Below are 26083 nucleotides of genomic sequence, written 5' to 3'. Positions count from 1 at the left end.
GCCTCATATTAAGCAGCCATTTGGCAAGACCAAGATGATTGTTCTCTGTCAGAGAACGATGAATGAAAGGATGCTTTTCTTACCTTCCCATCTGAGAGAGAGAACAAAAAGTGAAAGAAGGTTCAAGAGAGATTTGACCCCATAGATGAAGAAGAAACAAACTTTAATGTACTGAATACATGTAGAGCAGAAAATGAGCCAATTGGTTTTTCTTCTCGGTAAGATTGTGTGTCAGTCACACTAAACGAAAGAAATTAGGAAGCTGTGAAGATGAATTAAAATTTAGCCCTATAATATTGGTTAGCCAAGAATGACGATGTTTCAAATTGTCATTCCTGTATCCATGGCGGGTATGATTTTTTTTTTTTTTTTAAACAAGGTAGACAAGTTATAGAGTAGGGGTGGGCATGTGGCTAATGGGTTCTCTGTGCCTGCTGCTAACAAGTTCAGGGTGAAGGTCCAGGGGGGAAAAAAACAAACAATTCCAAGTTTTCCTCTTTGAGGTATTAAGGGAAGTAAATGCGAGAATATGTGCATAGTCACTTTCCTAGTATTTGGTGATGACTGTGATGGGACATGATGTTATTAATTAAGGCAATTAATAAAAGGAAAAGGAAGGGGCGATAGTATTAGTGCATCTAGTTGTGTAGTATTTGATATTCCTGATAGGCTGATATTGTTTTCCCTGTATAACTAATAGATAAACTGATACAGGGAATACTTAGGGCCTTTTCCAGGGTAATGGAGCTGATAGGACAAGAACAGAGTCTGACTCTGAGTTCGGTGGTGTGCACAAAATAACTCATGAACACCTATTATGTGGTTACAGCACTGAGGACCACTTTGGAGCCAGTGTGGTTTGGACCTGTCAAAGTAGTACTTTTGACATCCCATCTGAGAGATGAGCACCACTGGCTCCCTCATAGTGATATTTCTATTTTGTGCCTAGAACAGATAATGACTGAGAAGTGAGTGATTTTCTGGTCTTTGGGGATAATCTGGATTTCAAACTTGCAGATTCTCCAGAGACAGGATTATTTCATCAGAATAGACATAATGGATGGTAAAACCTCATTTTGTTTCTAGAAAAAAAATATATATCTCTCCAGGTAGAAAATATATATATATATATATACGTATATATATACGTATATATATATGTGTATATATATATGTATATATATATATGTATATATATGTCTAGGTAGAAAAGGTGATTTAAATGGAATCAGAGGCAGGACCCTAGACTCTACCCATATCACTAGTCTACGCGTTTGTTATCTGTCTTACAGGCCAACATCCTGATAATACACCTAGAGAGTCAGGGTAGGGAAACATTTAAGACTTAGACTGTCCTCTCTTGGAATTCTAGTGATTCCTTTTACTGGCTGTGAGGCCACCAGCAAGTTCTGATAGCACTCGAGCATCAGTTTCTCCATCCATTACATGAGGAATTTATGATAGTTTTGGACACAAAATCCCCATTATTGGGTGTGGCATGTTGTTGGTTGAATAGGCACCCAACCAATGCCAGGTGTTCCTGTTGTCTTTTTTTAAGATTTTTATTTTTTTCTATTATAGTTGATTTACAATGTTCTATCAATTTCTGCTGTACAGCAAAGTGACCCAGTTATATATGTTATATATATATTATATATATATGTACATATATATGCACACATTCTTTTTCTCACATTCTCCGCCATCATGTTCCATCACAAGTGGTTAAAGTTCCCTGTGCTATACAGCCGGATCTCATTGCTTATCCACTCCAAACACAATAGTTTGCATCTACTAACTCCCAAATCCCAGTACATCCTCCTCATCCCCCCACCCGCCTCCACCTTGGCAACCACAATCTGTTCTCCAAGTCCATGATTTTGTTTCTTTTCTGTAGATAGGTTCATTTGTGTCATATATTAGATATGTGATGTAACATGGTATTTGTCTTTCTCTTTCTGATTTTACTTAGTATGGGAGTTTCTAGTTCCATCCATGTTGCGGCAAATGGCATTATTTTGTTCTTTTTTAGGGCTGAGGAGTATTCCATTGTGTCTGTGTGTGTGTATATATGTATATGGATATATATATATACACACACCACATCTTCTTAATCCTTTAGTCTGTTGATGGACCTTTAGGTTGTTTCCATGTCTTGGCTATTGTGAATAGTGCTGCAATGAACATAGGGGTGCATGTATCTTTTTCAATGAACGTTTTGTCCAAATAAATGCCCAGGAGTGGGATTACTGGGTTATACGGCAGTTCCATATTTAGTTTTCTGAGGTAACTCCAATACCGTTTTCCATAGTGGTTGTACCAATTTACATTCCCACCAAGAGTGAAGGAGGGTACCCGTGTCTCCACACCCTCTCCAGCATTTGTTATTTGTTGACTTGTTAATGATGGCCATTCTGACAGGTATGCGATGGTGCCTCATTGTAGTTTTGATTTACATTTCACTAGTAGTGATATTGAACGTATTTTCATGTGTTTGTTGGCCATCTGTTATCCTCTTTAGAGAAGTGAGTATTTAGGTCTTCTGCCCATTCATCAATTGCTTTGTTGGGTGTTTTTTGTTTGTCTGTTTTGCTGTTGAATTGTATAAGTTATTTATATATTTTAGAGATTAAGCCCTTGTCCGTTGCATCGTTTGAAACTATTTTATCCCATTCCATAGGTTGTCTTTGTTTTTATTTATTTTTTAAATTATTTTTTTATGGTTTCTTTTGCTGTGCAAAGGCTTGTAAGTTTGATTAGGTGCCATTGGTTTATTTTTGCTTTTATTTTGTTGCCTCGGGAAACTGACCTAAGATAACATTGTATGATTGATGTCAGTGAATGATTTGCATCTGTTCTCTTCTAGGAGTTTGATGGTGTCTTGTCTTAGTTTAAGTCTTTAAGCCATTTTGAGTTTATTTTTGTGCATGGTGTGAGGGTGTGTCCTAGTTTCATTGATTTACATGCAGCTATCCTGTTTTCCCAGCACCACTTGCTGAAGAGACTGTCTTTTTCCCATTTATTATTCTTGCCTCCTTGTCAAAGATTAATTGACCATAGGGGTTTGGGTCCTATTGTCTTATTGCGTTATTTGTTTCTTTTCTTTTTTGGCCATGCCTGTGGCTTGTGGAAGTTCCTGGGCCGAGGATCAAACCCACACAGCAATAGTGACCACACTAGATCCTTAACCTGTTGAGCCACCAGGAACTCCCTTATTTGTAAAGAATCTTTCATCATGTTGTACTGCCAATAGATGTAGTATTTCTGTGTGAGAGAGTTAAATAGACTCAAATTGGTCCTGATGTCTTTAATCACCAGAGACCTGAAACTGTAAGATATTTGTTGTGCAACTGCATTTGTTCTACATTTCATTCTGAGCCCTTTATCATAAGGAGAATGGTAGTTTGACTAATAACTAGAGCTGGCCTGAAGTCAAAATCGACTCGCTTAGTGCTTTTAAATATATATAGATTATCAAATGATGTTGAAAATAACCTCTGCCTGGCTCACTAAGAATTTAAAAATGAAATGCTTCAAATCAATGTAGAGAGCATGAACACCACCAAATGGTAATCAGGATTTTGTCAGTATTTATGTATGTGTGGGCTGACTGGCCACTCCACAGAGCTCTTTGCTATCTGGTTGAGAATGAGAGCTGTCAATCTAATTGATATGCATTTTTGTCATAGCCTGTAGCCTTATCCAAAATTATAGCAGAGGCATAAACATCTACCAGAGTGAGGAGTTGTGCAGGGCTGAAGAAATGGGGCTGTGGAGTCTATAAACCACGACTTAAGCTCTGCCCCTCTTACCCTCTTGTCTTTGACTTAGTTTTGTCTTTTCCTCTCCAAAAATAAGAGTACCTACTTCAACAGACCAATGTTAGGCTTAAATGAAATGAAGCACATGAAATGTTTGGTATGGTAGGTGGCATACGCTACATGTTAGCCATTATCATTATTGTTCAAGTCATCATTATCATTACATCCAGGGATTCTTTCCAGAGCACAGGAGGTTCAAGGTAAAGGAAAGGTAAAAATTATTCAAAAAGTAGAAAACTGAGCTGAACATACAGTGAAATATACTCCAATTGGCTTAGCATGGTAATTTGACATAAGTTGTGATGTGGATGTATCTTGTATAGTTTGACCACATTTTCCATTTGCGTATTTTTTTTTTTTAACCAAGAACTACTGTTACCTGAGAAAATTATTGTTTAATCATCACAGAAAGATCAAAGACCTACATAAGTGATCTCTTATAATTCTGTTGTATACAAATTACTAAGTAGCTAAAATGAACACATAAGTTGCCTCCTTTCCTTTCCTTTTGGAACTTCATTTGGAAATATACAAAAACATATTCATGAAATGTCTATTTCTACTCATGTGCGCAGCACATCCAAAGAAACCATGATAACACTGCAGCAAATTCCAGTCTAGTTGCTGAAGTCAGGTTGACTATTGACTGGAATTCCTAGCTGCTTACCTCACATGTCTAAGGAGAGGGAGCTCAGTAATGAAGCAGGGGCAAGAGGCCATGACAGCGGCCAGGAACTCTCCCATTCCTTTGCGTTAGTTTCTGAGGGCTACCTAACAAATGCCATCAACCGAGTGGCTTAACAAAAGAGAAATTTGTTGTCTTATAGTTCTGGATGTTGGAACACTGAAACCAAAGTGTCAGCCTAGCCATGCTCCCTCTGAAACTGACAGGGGAATCCTCCCTTGCCTCTTCCTAGCTTCTGGTGGTTTGCAAGGAATCTTTGGCATTCCTTAACTTGTACATGCATCGTCCAGTCCTCTGTCTCCACAAAATGTGTCTTTTCTTGTTGTCTTCCCTCTGTGTCTGTTTATATGCCCAAATTTCCCCCTTTTAGAAGGACAGCAGTCATATTAGGCTAGTGCCCACAAATTAGACTTCATTTTCTGTAAAGACCCTATTTCTTAAATAAGGTCATATTCTGAGGTACTGGGGGTGAGGGCTTAAACATACCTTTTTTTAAAAATTTACTTTTCTGACTGTGCCCGAGGCATGTGGAAGTTTCTGGGCCAGGGATCAAACCATGCCACAGCAGCCACCTGAGCCACAGTAGTGACGACACTAGATCCTTAACCCACTGAGCCACCAGGGAGCTCCCAACATATCTTTTTAACAAATAATTTTCATGGAGGGGGGAATACAATTTACTCCATAACACCAGCAATCCTCATATTTAGACTGGATGGATCTCTGAGGCTCTATATCCAGTTATGGTAGCTGAGGGAGGATGGCAGGCATCAGACAAATTTAAAGGTCTCTCCAGCCACAGGGCCATATATTTCAATTTCTTAAAAGTAGATCTTGTCATTATATTGTGAATGGCACATCGCATTGTGTTTTTGTATGTGTGTTAAAAATGTAAATTTACCGGAGTTCCCGTTGTGGCGCAGTGGTTAACGAATCCGACTAGGAACCATGAGGTTGCGGGTTCGATCCCTGCCCTTGCTCAGTGGGTTAACGATCCGGTGTTGCCGTGAGCTGTGGTGTAGGTTGCAGACGTGGCTCGGATCCCGCGTTGCTGTGGCTCTGGCATAGGCTGGTGGCTACAGCTCCGATTAGACCCCTAGCCTGGGGAACTCCATATGCCGCGGGAGCGGCCCAAGAAATGGCAAAAAGATTAAAAAAAAAAATGTAAATTTACCAAGGGCAAGCATTTGGAATTCACTGTATGTTTTGTAATCTTGTTGTGGCATTTCTATTTCATTAGGAGCCTCAGCAAATACAAGTAGCCAAGGCCTTTAAGTGCAAGTCAAGTGTATCTTCGTGACTTAACATGATTGGAAACTCTTTTCCAAGGATTTATCCGAAGGAGGCAACTATCTTCCTGTAATTGCTTGCCAGCAAAGAAACATTCAGACCGGGAAAATCTGTGACATACTCATTGTTAAGATCAATTTCAGTGAAAGAGAATAATAGTTAATAATAATCAAAAGCTCTGACATGAGCCAGGCACTGCACTAAGTGCTTTCCTTACATTACAAAGCCTCATACTCCTAGTGGTTAAATTCTATGGAATTTAATAACATTTAGTGGTGAAAAACATATAACGCATAACTTTACTGACTGCATAAATCTAAAAATAAATATGGAAAGATCTCTCTTTTGAAATTCTTGTTTGCTTAAAAACTTATTCTGATTTCTCCCCCTTGCTGTTTTACTTGATTACTTTGTATGATGTCTTATTTCCAAGGTTTCCCTATTTCTTATTTTAAGGATCCAAAAACAGCATCGAAAAGGAAGTCAGTTTCTACCTTCCTGACACCTGACGTGCATTGAATAATGGTCCGTTGGCTGTATTTAAACAATGAATACACTATTTGTGCATTTTATTGAAACAAATATGTGTTTAAACAACTGTGTGAAAATGTCGTGTATCCTATTTTTACATTCACTTTGAAACTTCCTAGTCCTTTAGGTATTTTTATGGTCAGGCCCATATGCATGCAATGATTGTATGAACACCCTTGGATTATATATTGCATCTAATTAACTTTTTGCTCACCCCTAGGCAACCTTTGGAAATAAGACAATAGTCTCAGTTGTTTGTTTCCTGGAGAAATGTTAATGATTACGTTGAAAAAGGAAGAATTTATTTTACCCCACTGCCTAATTTTTCATAATTCCATACAATTGCTGTGTACCTTATCTTCGTTTAATATATCCCATGCAAGATATTAACTTCTATAACACTAGCGTACATGTATTTTTGGCTAAGGAGGAAACACTACCGTACCTAAAGATTTTAGTTCTTTCCAGTTGGGGTGATGGTTTTTTGATATTAAGTCTTGTCCGCAGCCAGAAAATGTTGCATTCAGGCTTTGCTTTAATGGTGGTTAGATAAAGCATCAGTCTGATTTATTTGGATACTAACTACCTTTTGCCTGAATCCACATAATAACTAACGTTTTCCACATGTGCCCGACAAATCTTTATTGGTGTACTCCAGCACAATGTGAAATACTAAAGAAATGGGAATTACTGTGGCTGGGCTAGGAGTGTGCGGTATCCGAGAAGTGTTCTTAGGGACATGCTTAGGTGAGCATTTCAGTGTAAATGTGGCAGGTGACTTATTACCCTGGGGTGGATGGAGCAGCTGCAGGGCGTCCGGTAGGGGATTGGGTCCTCTGTTAGGCTCAGGAAAGTGCTATCTGAGCTAATGCAGAAGTCCTGCCTGACAGGCTGGGCTGAAGAGAGAAGCCAGTTTGCTTGGCTGATGCCTTGATGTCTAAGTATCTGGACTGGGCACGAGGCTAAATGCATAACCTTGAATCTTGTGTGATACGCTCTCCATTCTTTTGCCTAACAGCACTACTAGGTAGATGCTAGTATTTGCTGCCATTTTATTTTGAGGAAACTGAGGTTAAATGCTTTCTCCTCCTTGGTCACAGAGATAGTAAATGATGGAGCAAAGATTTGAATCCTGGCAGTCTGATTCCAGCTATGCCTTTGTTTAGAGTTAGATTTTATAATTCCCTAAGAGGCTATATGATACAATATTAAGGAATGGGCCTTATGTATTGACAGTCCTGGGTTCAAATCCCAACTCTACATTTAATAGGTAGATGTCTTTCAAATCATTATTTAATATTTCTGGGATTCAGTTTCATCATCTCTAAAATGGGGTACAGTAGTGATTGAATGAGATCACCTATATTAGTGCCCAGCCTGACAATTATAAAGTGTTCAGAAATGCCATCTGACTTCTTTTTGAACTACTGGCTTATATTCCAAATAGCACCTTCAATGGGTCTTCCAATGTGGTCCTTATTCATTATTCCAGGAATGGCACCTTTTGTCACACTGCTGACGTGTCACCACTCCAATAGATGTTTCTCAGATTTAGGGCCTTGGCCAAAGTTCCAGGAGTTTTGTTCCCTTCAAGCAGAGGTAAATCCATCCAGACATCCTCCTTTTAAGTACTGAGGGCTGCATCTGTTTTAGACCAAAAATAATACCTTGTGATTGGAAATGTTTCAGTAACATTATTTGTGTGTTTTATTGAAGCAGAGGTTACAATTATTAGTGACACCAGGAATTTCAGACACTTAAACACAGTCTTGACTTCTCCAGAGCTAACCACATCCCTGTGCAATTATTAGTTTATCTAAATACCTTCTATGCAAACTAAACGGGAGCCAGCCTCTGTGGGAGGTGGTCCCTCTGAGGACAGACTCTCCACCGTGCATCATTGGCAGGCAGACAAATCTGGAACTCAGCTGGGGGTTGCAATAAAGATGACTTGGTTCTATTAGCTAGTAATTTGCTACCTGGCTGGGTCACTTCCTAGTCACTGCCCATTTGTCTAGGTTATCCTGACCTCTACTTGAAACCGACCTTAAGGATTTAAAAGAATTAAAAACAGGGTCTCCTTCCCTGGAGTCCATGCCTTCTGTTACATGATCTCTTTATAACATCCATTTCAGCCAGTCTCTTACAACCCAACATCTGTACAAGACAAGGAAATAAACAAAAACCCTAGCTTATCCTTGAAAGCCTCAAAATCTTCCCTCCAGTTGTGGGCTCAACAGTTTTATGGTATTTTTTGATAATTTGTTTCATTTTAGCAATGCTTTTTAGGAGAAAGACATAATTCTTTTAAAATTTGAGGTAAGCAATCAGAATGGGTGGGCATATTGTATTGCTAGAGGAGATGAGTGAGGGCTCTTCTGAAAAGGACATACCTTCCACTTATTCTCCCTGTTAGTGTGATAGAGGAATTAGGGTCTCCACCTATGGATAAGGAACCGAGGCTCACAGAGCCTTGTACGTGATCATAAATAGATAGGGCCAGGATTTGGACCACAGTCCACGACATCCAAAACCTAGAGTTTTCCAGCCACTTTGTGCTACTTTTAGTTGGGAAAGGCAAAGAGGCAAGGCTTACAATCTACACCATTGGTCTCAAACTCATGTCACCAGAGTGATGGCCACTGACAGGCTGATGTTTGCTGCTGCTTTTTTAAACCTGTCTCTTCTCACTTAAACATTAAACATGTAGTTAGGAGAGTTCCTGTTGTGGCTCAGTGGTTAACAAACCTGACTAGTATCCATGAGGACTCGGGTTCGATCCCTGGCCTCCATCAGTGGGTTAAGGATCCGGCGTTGCTGTGAGCTGTGGTGTAGATCACAGATGCAGCTCGGATCCTGTGTTGCTGTGGCTGTGGCATAGGCTGGCAGCTGCAGCTCCAATTTGACCCCTAGCTTGCGAACCTCCATTTGTCTTTTTAGGGTGCAACCCTAAAAAGATCAAACAAAGAAAACAAACAAAAAACATGTAGTTGGACTGATGTGTAATTTGCTGGTAAATGTATATCCAAGAGGAAGTTGTGGAGCGTACCATGCATTACACTGAGAGAGGATGTGGAAGACATTCTCAGGAACAAGGTTAAAGATTGGGAGCTATGAAGACTTTGACTTAGGGTGAGCTGTGAACCTAGTTGAAGTTTGGGAAGATGGTTGACAGCAGTGCGGAGATTGCATTAGGAGAAGAACTGAAGGTAAGACAGTTCAGAAGGCATTTTGCTGGTTCAAGCAAGAAATCATGAGGGTCTGACTGATACTTTCTTAAAGCAAAATTTTAGGAGATTAACTCAATCCTTCTGTGATTTAGTGTACCAGGTAGGATTTCTGTGTGTGTGTGTGTCCCTTTTTTTGGGGGGGGGGAGGGCACACCCATGGCATATGGAAGTTCCCAGGCTAGGACTCAAATCAGAGCTGTAGCTGCCAGCCCACACCACAGCCACAGCAACACGGGATCCAAGCCACATTTGCGACTCACACCACAGTTCACGGCAGCACTGGATCCTTTAACTCACTGAGAGAGGCCATGGATCGAACTCACATCCTCATGGATACTAGTCGGGTGTGCTACTGCTGAGCCACAATGGGAACTCCCAGGTGGGATTTCTTAGTAAGCAGTCCCAATATTGACCAAGTTTCTTTCTTTTCAACACTTTAGGGAATGGGAGAAAGGTGGCATTAATTCTGGAATGCCACCTTTCTTTGTCAAGGCCCAATTCCTCTGATGCTGGGTGCAGACGTGGCACGCTGGATTGCAGTGAGAGGTATCAGTGAGCCCCCAAGGCCTGTGTTTGATACAGCTTTACTCACTGAGAAACTCTGCATAGCTCAAATGGTTACACAGAGGAAGAGGAAGAAAAGAATGTTGTTGGGAGGTAGGACAGTGTCTAGATCATGAAAGCTCTTGGAGGCCACACTAGTGAGGCTCAGTCATATCCCATGTCCCATGAATCAATGGGGAGGTTTTAAGCTGAGGTGGGGTAGTGTGAGTATTTTTTTTTTTTTTTTTTGAGAAAGATCACTCAGGCAAAACAGGAGGCAGCAAAACTAGTGAGATAATATTGCAATAATCCTAGTGAAGATAATGAAAGCCTGAACGAAGTTAGTGGTTGTAAAGAAAGGATGGAAGTGAGAGAGATTAAGGGTTTAGAATCCATTGGGCTTGGTGATTTATTGGATGTGGCATGGGAGGTAAAGTCTAAGAAGGATCCTGGACATGTTCAGATTTTTGGATTGGCTGATGCCAGTGCCTGCTTCACTTAGTTGGAAGAAGGGGGAGGAAGAACTTGTGTGGGAGAGTGGTCAGGAGTTCTGTTGGGCGTTGTTGCCTTTGAGGGTTTGTGGGATCGCCCAGGTGGAGGCAGAGGTCTAAGAAGCAGTTAGAAGAGGCCAGCCTCACAAGAGAGGCCAAGGAGGAGAAACTGAGTACCGGTGCCAGTTGATGAAAGAGGAACAAGCGATGAGACTGGCAGGAAGAGAGTGAGAAAAAAGAACCTGGTGATTAGCAACTGGTTTGGAAAGAATGGATGTAAATTCTCACCTATCTGCCTTCTTTAAACCACTCCTTTGTGGAGTGGGGCATAGACAATGGTTCTTAGGTTCAAACAGCAGACAAGTTCATCTAACCATCAGATGCCTGGTTCATTCATTCTTCATTCATGCAATTAAAAGAAAATTAAATCTTCCACCAAAAGTTATACCAAAACTAATTAAAATTTAATAAAATCTTAAATTACCTTCATCATTTGATTTCACTCAATCTCTATTACAGCCCCTGCAAAAAATCTGAGAAACCACGTCATAAAACATCTGGTGCTTTCTCCAGATGTCATTCATTCATTTGTTCTTTTTTTTTGCATTTATTTGGCCAATTTTCCACTAAATATTTATTGAGCCCCTCCTATGTGTCAAGTGCTATTCAGGCCCTGGTACTCTAGTGGTGTATCAGACAAGATCCCCTAATCTCATGGAGTTAATTTGACAATGAAACTGAATTATATTGAGAAAACATCAAAACAAATGAGAAAATTTTAGCCTGTCCATGGAAATATTGCCATCTACTTACATAATCTCATGCATCTAATTTAAAAGGAAAAAAAATATTGGTAGAATTGTGACATGCATGCAAGTAGTGATAGATTTCTGCATGGCTTTATGGTATATTTCAATTGTTAATTTTTCTAGAATCTGTTGATTTTGAAGTTGAATGCTCAAGTACTGTTCATTTTTTCGTTATGGCTTTTAAACAGATCCACTCCCCTCCCATCTCCTCTCTTATTAACTGCCTGCCTCTGAATCTCAGGAATGAGGAAAATAAGCTTCGTATTGTAAGACTGCCCAGACCCTCCCTCCTTGAGCGGTAAGGAAGGCTCCAGGGCTGTGTTCGGAATCCACGGGTGTGAAAGCACTCTTGCTCTCTAGCAATGCCCTCCTCGGAGCTTGAGGAGCCAGGGACATGGAGTAGACTTGACTTGTTCACCCAGAATATTGAAAAAATCTCCTCCCTTAGTAAGACCCAAATGAAGTTCTTCAAGTCACAGAATTAGGTGATTGTACAGCGAGGCAGTTGGCCCAGTCAAAACTGTACTTGATGAATGAATCATTCGAGAGCTCCTTTATAAAAGTGACGGGTTTTTAAATGGCCACCATATGGGGGCAGGCAGGTGGCTGGCAAAGGTTTCTGTCCTGCTTTTGCTAGACAGGCTGCCCTCCAGCGCGCTGTCAATGAAGGGCACTGATACAAAGTGATTCCTGAAGCCTCTTGCCAGGCAATGTCTTGACAGAGGACACTCCTGCCTGAGCAGGCGGCAGGTGCTGGCCCGGGCTGAGCCCCGAGCTCGCCCGCAGTTATGCTGTCAGCCTCTTTCAGCTCTAATGCTTCGTGACAACTGCCTACCTAGGCTATGATAATAGCAGAAAACCTCTGCAAAATTGATGGGGGATTTCACACAGAAGACTGGCTTCTTGTGTTATGTGAGGCAGAGCATGCTGGTTCTCTTTGCCAGTGGGAGACAGAAGGTTAGGGTCAAGACCTGGGCAATGGTGTCGATTTGAAAATCCAAATTTGTGGTTTGACTCGACCTCCTCCCTGGCTCTGAGTGTCACATAATTTTGTTTTCCCTGAATGCATGAGCCTGCCTGCTCTTAAAAAAATGTTACCAAAACTTATCTTTGAACAGGATTCCATATGACATTAAGTAACATAGAAGGCTGACAATAAATGTAATGAGTCAGTGCTTCCACTCAGGATCAGGTAGGATAAATCCCACATTGTCCTTGGTTGTCTGGATCAAGCGGAATGTTTTGTGTGAATTATACAGCTGATTGAAGCTTATTCAGCGGCTCATAGTCAATCATTTATGCCATGCTGCTTACCATCTCCTTCTGCGCAGATCAAAACCACATTTTTATCCCAAACCTTTGTTGTCATTTAGCTCATCAAAATTATTAGGACTCAATTAAATTGACCTAGTTGTTTTATTTCCTGGACTATAGGAATGGGAAAGACACAGCCAAGAAGCCAGTAAGAGCTAAGCAGTAATTAGAGAAGAAAAATATTAGACCTTAGTTAACTCGACAATCAAATAACACATGTAACGTGCTGATCAAATGCCTCAATAAATATTAGCCTTTAGTATTTATTATTAAATGGTAATTTAATTACTAGGATATTTGGTATTTCTGTCAGCATTCAAAGGCTGATGTTTTCCTCTCAGCTTTGTGGCTGAAGAAGTAAGAACAAGACAGCAAGGTGGCTCATTTGCTTATACATTTCTGTTAGAATCCAATGGAGCAACTGCATGAATGCCTGGGGAGAGCTTCAAAGGGGGCCCTTGGAGACATGTATGGCTGCGCTGTGCCTCCAGCACGCTGATCTTTAAAACGTGAAACTTAAGGCCATTTTTAGTATTATCAAAGTAAGAGAGATTGTTATTCTACCATAAATCTGAAAACGGACTGAAATAAAAACATATGCCTTGAGGAAACACTGTAAAATAAAAATTTTCACTTCTTTCCCCTCCGTGGAAATACTTGGGTGCTGCAGGATTTTCTGTGCCACAGTCCTGGTCCCATCTCTCAGAGACTCCTTTGTGAATGGGCAGTGCTATACCCATATTTTGGAGGCAATGATATTTTTAGAAGATAAAAATAAATTAGAAATGGCATCCCTGATAGCAAACATTTCCTATAGTGGTCACAGCTTTAAATAATGATCTTGCACTCACGATGTCTTATTTTACTTGAACAAATACTTTTGTAACCTGTATTATATGCCAGTACTATTCTAAGCACTTTTCAAATATTGTCATCACATTGCTATATGAAGCAATTCCTATTATTAACCCCCTCTTACAGAGGATGAAATTAAGGCATGAGGGCAAGTCATGGTCCCTGAGTTTATGTTCTTAATCACCATGCTGCCACTCTCTTCAGTGTTTCAGGGGCAGTTATGCTACATTTCAAAGAGTACATCCAGCTTTGAGGCTAATTTTTCCCATATGAATTTGGGTGTCTTACAGGATACCTTACTTAACTTCAGAGAAGCTTTCATTTTGGAGTTGTCTCTCACAAATTGGAAATTGCTACTAATCGGTTGTTTTAACTTTGAGCATTTCAACTTTTTTGAGTGTAAACCTTGTTCTTTAATATAAAAGCCTTTGTGGGAGTTCCTGTCGTGGCTCAGGAGAAACAAATCTGACTAGCATCCATGAGGATGCAGGTTCAATCCTGGTTTTGCTTAGTGGGTTGAAGGATCCGGCATTGCTATGAGCTGTGGTGTAGGTCACAGACTTGGCTCAGATCTAGCATTGCTGTGGTGTAGGCCAGCAGCTACGGTTCTAACTCAACCCCTAGCCTGGGAACCTCCATATGCTGTGAGTGCAGCCCTAAAAAGACAAATATATATATATATATATATATATATTTGTCACAGCCCTGCCCTATGTTCATCCCCTCAGATAATTTTTACAAAAATGGGAAATGGTAGCTTGAACACATGCCCATGACTGCCATCTATCTCTGGGAACCCTGCAAGATGTACCTAGGTTGGAAAAAACACAATTTCCCCAGGTCCAGGAGCCTTAAGGTCAGAATCTGGGGAGCGGGGGTCACAGGTGCAGAGCGCCAGTGTTTGGAGTGCCATTGCTGTGTGTATGTGTTGAGTGGAGGAGCCTAGGCCATAGGAACTGATGAGAACAGTAAAATCATAATTTTCAAATAAAGACAGTTCACTAGTAGAAGGGAAAAAGAGAATTTATACCCCTGAAAACAAAGCTAAGTGATCTGTAAGTTCGAATAGAGAAACAATTTCAAACACATAGCAAAGAAATAAAGTGAAGGAAATGAAAACAATGAGTGAAAAGGTAGGATAAGAGACAAGACAAATCCAGGAGATCTAATAAACAAATAATCACCATTACTGATAAAGGAAAAGGAAGAAATCAAAATGAAGCAATAACGGCAGTGTGTGCCTGTGTGTTTGTGTTCGAATAAATCCCTGAGCTGAAGGAATGTGAATTTTCAGATTGAAAGGACTCATCAAATCTCAAGATGTATTAAAATTTAAAAGTGCTCTCACGTTAGCATATAATTCTCCCCTACCTCTTCTGTATTATCTATTTCAGATGCATACACAGAAGGAGGAAGTTTTTTTCCCCCCTCCTTTGCAAAGGGAAAAAAACCCAGTTAAATTGCAGTGCAAAGTAATTTTTTACAAGGTGATACTGCAACAAGAAATGAGATGGATTCAATTCCTACCTCATAGCTTAGAGTCTAGTGGGAGTAGACCAATGAGTATTCAGATGGTGTGTTACACACCCTATAATAGGAAACCCAGGGAGCTGTGGGCAGTAGGTAAGGACCAGGTAGCTCAGACTGGAGGGAATGCTCTCTGCACTGGACCCGGAAGAGGAACGGACATTGGCGGGAAGCAGACAACTTGTTCCTGGAGAGGTAAGGGAATTCAATTTGGAAGAATTGGAAGAAATCTTGGGGGCAAGATTCAAGGAGAAGAGTTGGGGATGGGGAGGCAAAGAGAGAGATGAAGCTGAGAATTAAGCTAAGGCCAGATCAATCAGCAAGCACTTTCAATATCTGGCTGGATGTTTTCATCTTCGTGATAGCCATAGAATGTAGGCACATCCCCATTTTTCAGATGAGGAAATTGAGGCAAGGAGAGGTTAACTAACTTGCCCAACATCACCCAGCTAGTTAAATGGTGGAGCCAGGCAGTCTGGCTCCAGAGCCCACACCCTAAGAATGTTGACAAAGGAAGGATTTTATTTTTCAGCACTGGTTGACCTTAGGAACCGTATCTAGTGGTTTCAGACATAAGAGGATAGTCTTGGCTAAGCCACCCTCACGTAGCCCCACTGCAGTAGCTGACACACATGCCCGCCTGTCGCATCTGTGGACTTATCTGAGTGCTCTTAAACCATGGGTAAATGATCCCCAGGCTGTCTTTAAGATAATTAGAAACAAATGGAAAATAGTTCTCCTATATTATCAACAGCATATCAGCAAAACTTGTGTCTTAAAATGTGCATTCAATTTCTAATATTAAAAAACGTAGTTAAAGCCATATGTTGAATATTATCACGCATCTTTGTGAAATTAGTAGGGGACCCATTTGAATAACCATTTTGTTTAGATCAAACTTACTGGAGGTTTTCTTTTTCTTTTTTTTTTTTTAAAAGCCTTTCCTCTCCTTTCCCTCTGACCTTCTGCAAATCCAAATATGAAAGAAAAACTGTGTGTGTGTGTGAGAGAGAGAAATAGAGAACGTGTGCACACATGAGTGCCTGCAATGGGGACAAATTATCAAAAACCAAAGTTTTAGGTTTGGAGGACTGTTACTTGGGGAGATGGGTGAAAGATGGGGAAAGTCAGCAACTGTTCAAGAACAACATAGGTTGCTGGTAATTAATACATGGTAGGCCCAAAAGGGCTTTTTCTTTTTCTTATTTTGGCCTAGAGTTTTGCGGGGGCTTAGGGGGATGGGGGAGCGCTGGTCTGCTTTGTCTAATCTTCTAGTTATTCCCCTAAATGCCTAATGACCATATCATGTAGCTGTTGGAGAAAGCTTTTTAAAACCTATGCCCAATCAATGCTTGGGAAACTTTAATCATTGTTGTTTTGCTTAATTTCCCCATTTAAGGTCATCATACGTACGTAAACACTGGGTTGTCTGGATTTTCTGAAATGCGCCGTCCCTTGAAAGATACGCCTTCAATATTACCTTCTATTTCTAGAGGATGAGGATCATGAAAGGAGTTAGACTAGGATATTTGGGAAAACAAAATGTTAAACAACCATTTTATACCAACCAGTGAGCCTTCTCCATCTACATGTTGTGCAGACATGAATTTCCAATGGGCCCTAATGAATGCTGGAGGAAAATCCATCACTGTCTTGAACTAGCATGTTACAAGGTAAGTGTCTGGTGGATTCCAACAACTTTAAAAATCACAATTTGTAACAAGTTCATTGGAGTTCCATAGAAGATACCAGCAAAGAAGTAAATGGTTTCCAAAAAATAAAAAGGATAAAAGTATATTTTTGATCACTAAAACTGAAAGGGCCTTGTAAAGCATAGAGTTTAGCCAAGGTAAGAAAAACAAAAATCAGGAATAAACATGAAATCAGTTGATTTAGTCTGCCTTAAGTAAAATTGAACAACAACAAAATCTCTTGATTGTAGGAGCTGAATCAGCAAATAGAAGAAAAATCTCCCAAAGAATCAACCCTATATTTACAACCCACTTGAGGTTTTTCACTCTGACAGACTAGTCACTAAGTATAGACGGTCCTCCCACTGTTGGTTTGTACAACTTTAAATTTGTCTTTCTTTGGACTGGGCCTCAGGATATATTCTAGGTTCAGACTGTGTCACTTTGTGCTTTTTAATTGATGCTTCGTCTATAATAAAGAGGCTAAGATTTTCCATGAGAAGCTTTCCCATGCAAAAACCTTGCAGATAAATCACCGCAGTGCCTAATAGGGGCAAAAATAAGGAAGGCCTTTGGGGTTAAATGCCATTTGCTTTGGTAGCTATGTATGGAGGATCTATTTTGTGTACGATAGTTGGTTAGATATATCAAGATCAGCAGACCTTAGTCCTTGAGGGCTATGTCCATTGTAGTGAGAAGCTAAGACAGGTGAATATTCTAGTTTGAGACAAGCAGGATTAGAAAGGAAACAGAGCTTAGAAAAAAATAGAGAAAGATTTTGTTTGTGTTCAAAGGAGGAAACGAGCATTTCCAGTTGACGAACTAGGTAAGATGGCATATAGACTCTGAGGAATGGAGAGGATTTTAAGAGGTTGGAGGCGGGCAGTTTCAGGGGGAGAAGAGTGCCTTTCCCGTGGAGAAGGCATGTTGGAGGTGTACAGTGGTGGGGCCTGGGAGGGGAAGGGCAGCCGAGGAATAGTGGGCTGGAGCCACGGGTTCAGAGCCTCCAGTGTCAAGCAGAAGCAGTTTAAGTAGCCATTTGAGAGCTAAGGAGTAGAGAAGGTAGTGCTAGAAAAGATATCTACCTTGTTTCAAAGAAAAGAGTTAATGTCAATGAAGCCATGTTAACAGCCAACACATAATTTAAAAAGCATGCGAAACTTTACTTCCAAAACTAAGTTAAAGGGATCTGATGCATAATCTCTTTCTCCTTTTTCCTACCTGGGGTTTTCTTCTCCTCAGTTTCCTCATCATCAGGCTTTTGGCACCTCTCACCACCACTCCTCCTCCTCATTCCCCACACCCCCGAGTGATGTGGATTTTATTCTCTCTAGGCTTAGGTCTTTCCATGTAGCCTATCATAAGCTTCCCTCCTCTGGCCCCTCTGTCCTGTCAGTCTTTGCTCATTGGGGCTGGAAATTTAAATGAGTGGTAGTTCTCAAGTCTAAGGAGCACGAATGAGAACTGAAATAGTGACAATGGAGAGGAAGGGATAGATTGAGAGACCTTTGCTGGCAGAACAAACAATAGGATTTAGCAGAGATAATGTGAAAAGGAGGAGGAGTCAAGGCAGCATCAGGATTCTAAGTGAATGGTGAGTGGTTGGCAGGTAGCCGGAGAACCCTGGGAGCGGAAGTTTTGAGGCAAGATGATTTCAGTCTCACTAGTTGACATACCATGCCTGGGGGAAGTTTAGACGAATATCACAGAATTTTAAGAAGGGAGAACACTTTTCCGAGTGAAATGTTCAGATGAAAAAGATGGGTCTTTAAGATGGGCAAGATTTTAACAGGTGGCATGATGAGTAAAGATATTATGGAATACTAGTTTATAATGTTTTGTCTTTATCTGATAGGTAATGAGAAGTCACAGTAAGCTTTTGAGCTAAGGAGTGACTTTTGGACATTCATTTTTTTTAGATGAAGTGAAAAAGGGAGTTTGGAAGGAGAGACAGGAGTTGGGGAGAAATGCAAGGAGATTTTTGCAATAATAAAGGGATGAAGGATTAGGAAACTTGTGTTGGTAATAGTGGGGATAGCCAGGAAGAAAGGGCAATGAGACATGTCTTAAAGAAGGGAGTCTGTCAGTGAAGACTGTGGTTTAGGTCTCAGGAAGATCTTATTCTATAGTCTCTGCTCTGATACATCACCACTGTACAGCCTTGGGCAAATACAATCATTCAGTACCTCTCTGAACCGTAATTTCCTGACTTGTGAAAAGAATATGAACAGCGTGCCATCCCATTGTACTGTTATAAAAGTTAAGGAGCAAAACTCTTGAGTTTCCTGATGTCTTTGTGGGTTAAGGATCTGGCTTTGTCACTGCTGCGGCACGACTTAGACCCCTAGCCTGGGAACTTCTTCATGCCATGGGCCTGGGCAAAAAAAAAAAAAAAAAAGATAAAAGATAAAACCACATAAAATTCTTAATACAATGTCATAAAGGTAGTTAAGAATGCTTTTTATTACTGAAGTACAAAAAATGAACTTATCCAGAGTAATAATTGTGAAGCATGGGAGAATCAACAGGACCAAGTCCTAACTAAGTATGAGTAAAAGGAAAAGTGTCATTGCTGATGTTTTGAACTTGGGTTACTGGAAGTGAGACCATAGATACAGAAGTCAGGAGGCGGGAGCTGAGAATGACAGGTTCGCTTCCCCATGTTAAATGGAGGCGGTGAGCCTGCCCTCTGGAATAGAGGCTAGGGCCACCGTGGGCCCCACCCCCAGCCTGTCCTGTGGGCACATGGTGGCACTAGCCTCTGAACAGCCTTGGAGGTCATACTTCTCGAATGTGTTGAACATTAACACACGTTGCAGCCTAATAGCTCTACCAGCCCCTTTCCTGCCTGTAGCCTCCCTTCATTTTGTCTTGGCTCTGTTCCCTTCAGTCCAGATGGGCAGTGCGTCCTTCCATTTTTTCTTTTTTTTTTTTTTTTGGCTGTGCCTGTGGCATGCAGAAGTTCCTGGGCAAGGATGGAACCTGCACCACAGCCGTGACCCAGGCCGCTGCAGTAACAATACCAGAACGCAAGATACTTCATCTGCTGGGCCACAAGGGAATTCCCAAATGGGCACTGTTTCTGCTGAGGTGGTTGACTGGATCCACAAGTCGCATGCCTAATCTCTTTAGCAAATGGTTGTCCAGCCACATCCTTGAAGTTTTCTCTGGAGTGTGCTTCCATTTTTTTTTGGCAATATGGATAGGTTGGGTATTTTCCCAATATTCATGTTGTGGTTCCTTCTGCCTCTTCAATTTCTCTCTCTCTTCCATTTTACTATAAGTAGCAAGAAGAAACCAGGCTGGGCCTGCAACACTTTGCTTAGCAATCTCTTCATCTAAATATCCAAGTTCCTTTCTTCTAAGTTCTACTTTCCATTGCATAGATTACAATTCAACCAAGTCCTCCACTGCTCGCTTTATAACAAGAACCATCTTTCCTCCAGTTTCCAATAACATGGTTCTCCTTTTTACTGAGACTTCACCAAAAGTACTTTCAATGTTCACATTTCTTTTTTCCCTTTTTTTTTTTTTTTTTAAGGACTGCACCCACAGCTTATGGAGGTTCCCAAGCTAGGGGTCTAATCAAAGCTATAGCCGTCAGCCTACGCCAGAGCCACAGCAACGCCAGATCTGAGCCTCATCTGTGACCTACACCACAGCTCACAACAATGCCAGATCCTTAACCCACTGAGCGAGGCCAGGGATTGAATTGACAACCTCATGGTTTCTAGCCAGATTCGTCTCTGCTGTGCCATGACGGGAACTCCCAATGTTCACATTTCTAGAGACATTCTGTTAGAGGCATTTTAGACTCTTTCTATCATGTACTTTCAAACTGTCCCAGCTTCTATGCATACCCAGTTCTAAAGCACTTCCGCGTTTCAAGGTATTTGTTATCGCAGCACCCCACTTTCCAATGCCAAAATCTATACTCATTTTTTAGAACTGCCATAACAAAGTACCACAAACTGGGTTGCTCGAACAATAGAAATTTATTGTTTCACAGCTAAAAGGTGAGAAATCTGAAGTGCTGGCAATGTTGATTCCTTCAGGGCTGTGAGGGAAATAGCTCTTCCAAACGTCTCTCCTTGGCTGATAGATAACCTTGTTCTCTCTGTGTCTCTTTGTATGAAATCCTCACTGTGTGAAACCTCTCTCTGTCCAAATTTCCTCTTTTTATAAGGACATGAGTCATATTGGCTTAGGATGCACACTAAGGACCTCATTTTAACTTACTTTACCTCTGTAGAAACCCTATCTCCAAATAAGGTTACATTCGGAGGTCCTGAGGGTTAAGACTCCAATATCACTTTTTTTTTTTTTAAGGACACAACCCATAAAAGTTGAATTATGAGGGTCGAATCAAGAGGGTTTTATAACCAGATTTTTCACAGGTGGATTTTCTAAATCAGTCTTGCGCTTTTTTCAGAGGCTTAGATTTTTTGACATTTCTCTTCTGTTTTGATGGAGCCTTCAAATCCAGGAGAAAGCAGGCACAGAGATAGCTTTTTGCCTTTTGCTTAATGGTGGTGGGGGGTGGGGCGGAGAGAGCAATGAAATGGTAAAATTGATTCATTTTCCAGCCTTGCCATATATGGGTCTCTTGGCTCCCAACAAAATGAGCTTCCTTTGATGAACTGCTTTTCCATTTTAGTCTTTTCTCTGCCAGAGTAGAAACCCCTTCTGCATAAAGTTCTTAATAAGGACATATAGAATTTATATCTCTTAATAGAATTGGATCACATGACTGTCTCGTGATCTACTTCAGATTCGTGTGTCAAAATTATCATGTTTTTATGCCTATTTTAGAGTTTATGTTGGAGACAACTTACAGAAATTGCAAAACAGGCTCTTTGTGGTAGAACAGCAAATGAACGCTGTATGATTGTAAAGAGGGTTTAAACCTATAGAAAATCCTGAAATTCCAATATCTTTGCACTCTAGTAATGATTTGAGACATGTTAACTTTTTAAGCATGTGCCCCTCATAACAGGACATTATGCTCTAGGGACTTGGAATTCTCAGGTTTCTGTGCGACTAACTTAAGTCGTTTGTTTTCTCTTTATTTCTGACCCTCTTTCTTGCCGCCTTTCATTTAATTTCTCACTGTGATGTACTTCCTGTTCTATGCAAAGATGAGGCACTTGACCAGAAATATTCAAATCTATGCGCATGCACACGGAAAAGAGCCGGCTTATTATCTATGAAATCTGGATCAGACGCTTCCTGATTGTCTGCAACATTTTGTCAGACTCTCCGTGAGTCCTGTCATCTGGCACAGAGCCTCTCCCTCATGGAAGGCCTTCCCAAGCCTGTGTCTGGTTTGTCAGTTCCTATCTTCTGACTGACAGAGCCAACTTACTCTGCGTTGATCGTCACCCCCTTCCCCATGCCAAGGAAACAGATGGAATGAAAGAAATAGGAATCAATAAGATTAAAAAAGTTTAATTTCCTTGGTCTTCCCACAGTATGCCACCTTCAATTCCAAAGCGAGAGTTTTCAGAGAAATGAATTTTAGCTCCCTTAAAGAAAGCGAGAAGTTTAGAAGCCTCTCGATTGCTTTGGAGTTTGCTTTGCCACAGCCTGTTTTTTCTTTTTCCTTTCTTTATAATTACAACATTTATTCTGAGTATAATTTTCCCTCACATTTGCTTTTGTTTTGACTACATGTTATTAATTTGTGTGTTGTTTTATTTTGTTTTGTTTGTTTTTTAGGGCTGCACCCGCAGCAGTTGGAGGTTCCCAGACTAGGGGTTGAATTGGAGCTACAGCTGCCGGCCTACACCACAGCCACAGCAATGCCAGATCCGAGCTGGGTCTGTGACCTACACCACAGCTCACGGCAACACCGGATCTTTCACCCACTGAGTGAGGCCAGGGATTGAACCAGCAACCCCATGGTTCCCAGTCGGATTCGTTTCTGCTATGCCACGACGGGACTCCCCATGTTAGTTATTAAAAACGAGAAGTATAAAATAGCCCCAAATCAATGTATCCCTATATGTCATTAGGTTGTAAAGTGTAGTAGAAAAAATGCAGACTTTGAAGTCAAATAGTCTATGATTCAGATCATGGCTTTATTATTTACAGGCTCTGGTAGCTTTGGCAATTTGTTGAACTTTTTGAATCTCAGTTTCCTTATCTTTAAGAATATCAATCTTACTGTGTTGTTGGTAGGTTTTGAGGGGAAGCCTGTAGAGTGTCTTGAACAGAGGCGGATACTCTGTCAGCACCCACTGATGGTAGCCACTCTTACAACTTACTCGTGGACTGCTAAAACACAGTCAGGTGGATTAAACAGGAGCGTGTAAAATATGGAAAACCTTTAGAAAGGTAGTCATGAGATTTGGTACTCTCTCAGTTGGTTCAGATAATATATTTTTGGCACAAGCCAAGAGACTAATAGTAAAGTTTTAGCACATGCTAAAAGATTGTGCAGCATTTAATGGCCTATGGGACTTTGTGCTTGGAAATAGTGGTCTCACAAGTTATTCAAATTACAACCTATATAAACCTAATTCTTCTGGTGAATGGAAGCAAAACATGTGTATAACCACACAGAAAATATCAGTTGGTTGATACCAGTGTCATAAAACTCCCTGCAGAAATATACTACAACTAATTTCATTAGACTATTTGGTTCACTGGTATTAGCAAAAATGGTAGAGAAGACAGGGATAAGCTTCTGTCAAAGTTAAGTGAAACTAGATAGTAGTTAAAGTGGTAAGAATAGATTTTAGTCAGTAATATACTACTTCAGTAGGGAAGAGGGTCTAGCGTGAACTGAACTCAACTTGATTTGTCCAGAGGTATCTGGGTTTTTTCAAGAGAATGAGGGAGTGGGAAAGGGGTGTATTGGAGCTGTGCAGAGTAGGGGATGTGAAAATTGACAAAGGGTTGGTCGGTGTAGATCCCAATTGGGTCAGCTGTGTATTAGCTGGCAATTATTAGAGTTAGAATTCTATATTCCCACAGAGGCTGAACTATACAGCCTACCCTACCTGATCATTACATTTTAAAGGAATGGCTTTCAGGTCCTTGAGAAAGACGCTTGTGAGTTATAGGAGACATGTATTCATCTCAAAGGGATAGAAGAAATATTAATAATTGCAAAACCCTTTTTAGTAAATGTTTCTAAGAAAAAGTGGTTCGAAGCCTACCATCAGGTATCGGCTTGAGTAAATAGCAAGGTCTATTGGCAGCCTTGAGCTTTCTCAGGCAGGTGTTTTAAGGGAGATGGGATCATCCCAGGGGTGCAGCCTTGAACTGTTAGAAACTATTTTAGTGTTTAAGTCATTTAATGTCAGGAAAAGGGAATGGGCGAAATAAGTTATATTGAGAGTCTGTGAATTCTCAGGGTTGAGGCCTAGTCAAGAACAGGGCTCAAAGGAGCCTGATTAGTCTGATCAAAGAGAGAAGCTTTGTCATTTCGAGTCAAGCAAAAATGCTGATAAACAAAAGTGGATATAAAAAAAACACAATCATTAAAAATAACATGAATTCCTGTCTTGGCTCAGCAGATATTGAATCTGACTAGCGTCCATGAGGACTCAGGTTTGATCCCTGGCCTCGCTCAGTGGGTTGGGGATCTCGCGTTGCTGTGAGCTGTGGTGTAGGTTGCAGACATGGATCCCAAGTTGCTGTAGCTGTGGTGTAAGCTGGCAGTTGCAGCTCTGATTCAACCCCTGGCCTGGGAACATCCATAAGCTGTGGGTTTGGCCCTAAAAAGCAAAAAAAAAAACAAAAAAAAAAAAAAACAAAAAAACCCCCCAAAACCCATAATCACTTATGTACTCAATGAAAAATTTGACCACCAGGCCCTGTGCTAGGCTCAAACAGGCATGACAACCTGCTCTCATAGAACTGATAGTCTATAGGGGAAGATAGACGAAAAAAACAAAACAAACCCTCATTATAAATTAATATAAAATTAATTTTTTTACATCTGTAAAAAAATTTTAACAGGCCAAAGGAAACTACAAACTTATTTTTTTTCCCCATGACCCCTTGTTTTAGCAGAAATTTTAAAAACTGATAGAATTGAGGAAGTTATTAGGTTGAATATTCTCATGGTCTACTGATGAAAATATGCATTGGTACAGTTATTTCTTGGCAACAGTGTCTGGAATATGTGGGGAGAGATTTACACCTATTCATACATTTTAGTCCCCTATTTCCATTTCTAGAAATGACTCCTAAAGAAATAATCAGAGATAGGTTATATGTTTATCCCCATATTAAAGAGCAAATAATTAGAAACTAAATGCTCACTATGATGGATTATTAAGTAATTAAGGTATTGTGTGTTTTATTTTATAATATTTATATTTTTATACTATTTATTATATAACCTACACCTAAAAAGATATTTATCAACACTTTATTGTCAGTTTGTCCATGTGCATGTGGTATTAAGGTGCTTTAAACTGTCTTATTTAAATTTTCCATGTACCAACTATCATGGAAAAAATTAAAATCATTTAAAAAATTAAAAAAAATAGGAGTTCCTGTTGTGGCGCAGCAGAAACGAATCTGACTAGGAACCATGAGGTGTTGAGTGTTTGATCCCTGACTGCGCTCAGTGTGTTAAGGATCCGGCATTGCTGTGAGCTGTGGTATAGGTCTCGTAGACATGGCTTGGATCTGGTGTTGCTGTGGCTCTGGCGTAGGCCAGCCGCAACAGCTCCCATTAGACCCCTAGCCTGGGAACCTCCATATGCTGTGGGTGTGGCTCTAAAAAGACAAAAAGACCAAAAAATAAAAATAAAAAAAATAAATTTTCCATGCCATTTTTTATAGAAACATATTTTTATCAGAGGCAATCAAAAATTTTGTGAAATTTCTTCAAATATTGTTGCTTAAATGAAACTCACCTTCTATTCAAAATGCTTTTTAAATTGTAAAATGTAACAAAAATGAAGGTATTCCTATTGTCACTGAAATTATTATGTGTTCAGTAGACTGCATGTCATAAAAATTTAGGTCTGTGCTTGACTTATATTCAGGTTTTGCATCCCTCAGAAATACAACACTACATGGTATTCAGCATAGGAACAGATGAGATGTGGTAAAATATGAACTATATCCACTTCAACTGCATCTGAGTAAATGCAACCAGCCAGAAAAAGTCAGTCTCTGACAAAATGTCAGGGCTTCCTTCCTTCCTTCTTTCCTTTATTTCTCGTTGTTTTCTCTAGTTGGATACTCCAAGGTTTTCAGGATGCATAAGAGGTGTATCTGAATATTACTTGGCCTTTGTAATGGTCTCAGAATCACAAATTCCTCCTGCCGAG

At 40.4% G+C, this 26083-nt stretch overlaps 1 long non-coding RNA gene across 2 annotated transcripts in view; it reads left to right on the top strand.

Annotated features, from left to right (window-relative positions):
• Nucleotides 1-26083, top strand: part of LOC102160045 — a 46927-nt gene that overhangs the window by 8651 nt on the left and 12193 nt on the right. The window contains exons 1-2 of one of the 2 annotated variants that reach the window (XR_002339331.1): nucleotides 15056-15291; nucleotides 16697-16769. This is a non-coding gene — a long non-coding RNA (uncharacterized LOC102160045). Of the gene's footprint in view, nucleotides 1-15055; nucleotides 15292-16696; nucleotides 16770-26083 lie in introns of those variants that run through there. The other variant, XR_308170.3, reaches the window with a different exon arrangement.

The sequence above is a fragment of the Sus scrofa genome, chromosome 15 (genome assembly GCF_000003025.6).
Source record: "Sus scrofa isolate TJ Tabasco breed Duroc chromosome 15, Sscrofa11.1, whole genome shotgun sequence".
NCBI lineage: Eukaryota > Metazoa > Chordata > Mammalia > Artiodactyla > Suidae > Sus > Sus scrofa.
The sequence above is the reverse complement of the archived record's forward strand: the minus strand, read 5'-3'. Positions and strand labels throughout refer to the sequence as shown.